The sequence below is a fragment of the Solanum stenotomum genome, chromosome 6, assembly GCF_019186545.1.
Source record: "Solanum stenotomum isolate F172 chromosome 6, ASM1918654v1, whole genome shotgun sequence".
Classification (NCBI taxonomy): domain Eukaryota; kingdom Viridiplantae; phylum Streptophyta; class Magnoliopsida; order Solanales; family Solanaceae; genus Solanum; species Solanum stenotomum.
The window spans coordinates 27068904-27073340 of record NC_064287.1 but is presented as its reverse complement, the minus strand read 5'-3'; the positions used below and the strand labels follow the sequence as shown (position 1 = coordinate 27073340).

Sequence of the window (4437 nt, the reverse complement as noted above, 5' to 3'; positions counted from 1 at the left end):
GACCCCAACCCTTGGTTGGGTTACTTTACTATTGTACTATCGTACACACTCAAATTGAAAGTTGTGTCTTTATTACGCAAACATCAAAATGGCGCCGATGCCGGGGAGTAGTGTTACTTAGAATTCTTTGATTGAAGGTTTGACAATCTCAAATTATTGGTTCTAATTTATTTAGTTTTGGTTGTTTTGTGCATGTATTGGCTGAACTACCTAGAAGTGAACATGAGTGATGAAGAAATGAACGACAGTCAAGCAGGTCATCGAGATGGCATTGATGACATCATTAGTGTCTACAACCCGTATCAGTCAGGTGGAAGGGGCGCAATTTGCATCCCACAAACTAATGGAAATGCGATGTTTGAAGTCACTAGCAGAACTCTCCACCTTCTCCAAATGAGGGGACTTTATGGAGGGCTAGATCAAGAAGACCCGCATGAACATGTAAGAAGCTTTATAGAAGTTTGCAGTCCTTTCTCATTCAAGGGAGTGTTGCAAGAGTCAATCCGGTTGCGGCTATTCCCGGTGTCTTTAAAAGGAGAAACTAATAAGTGGTTAACCGAGTTACCAAACATTTCCATCACATCATGGGAGGAGCTGGTTGTAGCATTTAACACAAGATTTTTTCCTCCATCAAGAATAATGAAACTTAGAGATGAAATTCAAGGTTTCAAGCGAAGGGAAGGGGAACCACTCCATGAAACATGGGTGAGATTCAAGAAACTCCAACTTAAATGCCCAACCCATGGACTACCAAATGATTTTTTACTTCAATATTTTTACCGAAGTCTTGATTACGTTAATAAAGAAGTGGCTGACTAGTTGGTATGAGGAGGAGTAATGTCGCAATTATTTGAGGTGGCTTCATTTCTTCTAAATGACATGACTAGAATAAATCAAGTGTGGTATACGAAAGAGGATCACGTCTCTCCATTTCATTGTAGATTAACACAAGAACAACTGGATAAAAAGAAAGAGCGGGATGAAAACATCAAGAAGATGTTGACCCAAATGGAAGTTTTACAGGAGCATATGAAGGGAACATGTGGAGTGTTCAGAGTTGAAGAGGATTCATTCTAAGGTTATTCAAAGCCTTGGGAGAATCAAGGTTGGAAGATGTGAGGAGGGTTTCTACCCACGCTATTGGCAACGAGGTGGAAACAAAGATTGGAACCATTATAAGAAAGTCGAGCAAATGAGGTGCCATGAAGATTCTTCCGAACAATATGAGCATTGGAGAAGAGAGGATGAATATGAAGAAAACCACACTCATTCAAGTGAAAGCCCAAAATCAAGGGGGAGTGCAAATAGCCTTCGCGTGAATGATTAGCTTACATGCATTCTTGACTAAGTTGAATGCTCGCATGATTTATTGAAAGGGATGAGAAGTCAAGTAAACTCACATGCAGATGCAATCAAAATCCTTGAAGGTCAAATGGGTTTACTTACAATGCATTTGAAACAAAAGATGGAGGTAGATGATGAAGACAGAGGGTTGACTGTTGTTACTCGGAGAGGAAATGAAGTAAAAGGTTATCTGATGGAAAATGAGGAACTGCATATACCAAATGAAAGAAAAGATATGGAGGATGAAAAAATAACCATCCTACAATACAACACAATGGGGCCACAAAGTGATGTGGAGAAACAAAAGTCTTGCCCAAAAGTCAAGCAAGCTTTACACAAAATACCACTTCCATTTCATCAACGTTTCAAGAAGAAGAATGAGGATGAAAAATTCAAGAAATTTTTATCGGTATTCAAGACCTTGTCAATTAATCTTCCTCTAGTTGAAGCATTGTTGGAAATGCCCGGTTATGCCAAATTCATGAAGGAGTTTAGTCACAAAAAAAGGAGCTTGGATTTTGAGATGATCGAAGTCTCTCATAATTGTAGTGCAATTATGACTAAGGAGTTGATAAAAAAAGAAAGATGACCCTAGGGCTTTCACCATTGCGTGTACCATAGGCATGCTCAAGTTCGCAAAAGCCTTATGCGATGAAGGAGCAAGTATTAATCTAATGCCTTATGTTATTTATCAACAACTTGGGTTGGGTGAACAGCAGGCCACAACTATGAGACTCTTGATGGCTGACAAATCGATCAACCATCTGGTGGGGATACTTTATGATATTTTGGTTAAGGTCGACATGTTCATATTTCTGGACGATTTTGTCATACTTGATTGTGACATAGATGTCGAAATTCATATAATCTTGGGAAGGCCATTTTTCACAATTGGGAGAGCTTTGGTGGATGTCGAGAGTGGAGAGCTGAAATTTTGGGTTAATGATGATGAAGTCACCTTTCATTTATGCAAATCAATGAAACACCCTAGTGACATTCATGTAATTTCAACTGATGATATGATTGATGAGGTTTTGGCTAGTGTGAGCCATCTGATGTTTAGCAAAGAACCCCTTGAGGTTGTGTGAGATAATGATGAAGAGTTTGAAGTTCAAAGCCAAGATGAAGCGGTAGCTGCATTTTCAAGTATGGGGGGATTCACAGAGATTCCAATGAAGCTGGACATTGACTTAAAGAATCGAGAGAGCCGTCCCACCAAACCGTCAACCAAACAACCACCAAGTCTCGAACTTAAGGTATTTCCTCCGCACCTTCGGTATGCTTTCTTAGGTGAGAATAAAACCTTGACAGTGATTATTGTGGCCGACTTACTTGATTGGAAGGTAAAATTTATCCTTGAAGTACTGAAAAGGCATATAAAAGCAATTGGCTGAACTATCGCTGATAGTGGGCATCCCTCCAGGCATTTGTACACAAAAAATTTAGCTTGATAGTGATTTTAAACCAAGTCTTGAGCATCAGCGAAGATTGAACCAACTAATACAAAAGGTGGTGATAAAGGGAATAATAAAGTGGTTGGATGCGGGAGTGATCTACCTGATTGCACCTAGAAAATGCGTCAGTCCAGTACAATGCGTACCAAAAAAAGAAGGAGTAATGGTTGTCGCTAATGAAAAGGGTGAGCTTGTGCCTATGCGCCCTGTGACAGGAAGGAGAGTTTGCATGGATTACCAAAAACTGAACTCGTGGATTGAAAATGATCATTTCCCTATTCCCTTTATGGATCAAATGCTTGACCGACTATTCGAGAGAGGGTGGTATTGCTTTTTGGATGGGTACTCTGGCTATAACCAAATCTCCATTGCTCTAGAGGATCAACAGAAAACAACCTTCACATGCCCATATGGTACTTTTGCCTTCAAACGAATGCCATTCGGATTGTGTAATGCCCCGGCTACGTTCCAGCGTTGCGTGTTATCCATCTTTATTGACATGGTGGAAGACTCAATGGAAGTTTTTATGGATGATTTCTCAGTTATGGGTGACACATTTTCAGAATGCTTACAAAACTTAGGACAAGTTCGCCNAGCGTTGCGTGTTATCCATCTTTATTGACATGGTGGAAGACTCAATGGAAGTATTTATGGATGATTTCTCAGTTATGGGTGACACGTTTTCAGAATGCTTACAAAACTTAGGACAAGTTCGCCAATGATGTGTGGAGACCTATTTAGTCCTGAATTGGGAAATGTGTCATTTCATGGTTAAGGAAGGAATTGTGTTTGGTCACAAAGTATCAGAAAAGGGGCTGGAAGTCGACAGAGCAAAAGTCGAAGTAATTGAGAAATTACCGCCAGCAATTTCAGTATAGAGGGTTTGGAGTTTTTTGGGACATACCAGATTTTATACCAGATTCATCAAAGATTTCTCAAAGATTGCACTTCCTCTATGAAAACTTTTGGAAAAAGAGGTGAAATTTCACTTTGATGATGCTTGTATGGTAGCTTTTAACTTCCAAAAAGAAAAACTAATTTCCACTCCAATCATCATTAGTCGTGATTGGTTAGATCGATTTGAAGTAATGTGCGATGCAAGCGGCATGGCATTGGGCATAGTGTTGGGACATAAATGAAACAAGCTCTTTCATCCCATTTATGACAGAAGAAAAAATTTAAACAGTGCTCAACGTAACTACACAGTTACCGAGCAAGAGCTACTTGCAGTGGTTTATGCGTTTGAGAAGTTTCACGCATACTTGTTGGGAACAAAAGTAATTATTTACACTGATCATGCTGCATTGTGTTATCTAGTGGGAAAGAAAGATGCCAAACCGAGACTAATAAGGTGGGTGCTTTTATTGCAAGAGTTCAATTTTGAAGTGAAAGATAGAAGGGGTTGTGAAAATCAAGTGGCAGATCACTTGTCACGATTGGAAGGTAGGGACACTGATGAGCTGCAGGTCGACATTATGGATGTCCTTCCTGATAAACATGTATTCGTAGTAACTCTCGCACAACCCCCTTAGTATGCTAAATTTGCTAATTATTTGGTGTGTGGATTAATGCTGGATGAACTGAACTTCTACTAACAAAAGAAATTCTTGTTCGATGTTAAGAAATACTTGTGGGACGA

The 4437-nt window shown here is 39.6% G+C and overlaps 1 non-coding gene across 1 annotated transcript; it reads right to left on the bottom strand.

Moving 5' to 3' along the window:
* Positions 1-642: 642 nt before the first annotated feature.
* LOC125869492 (small nucleolar RNA R71) lies at positions 643-749 on the bottom strand. Its single transcript, XR_007446855.1, has one exon. It is a non-coding gene; the product is annotated as a small nucleolar RNA R71 (small nucleolar RNA).
* Positions 750-4437: the final 3688 nt, after the last annotated feature.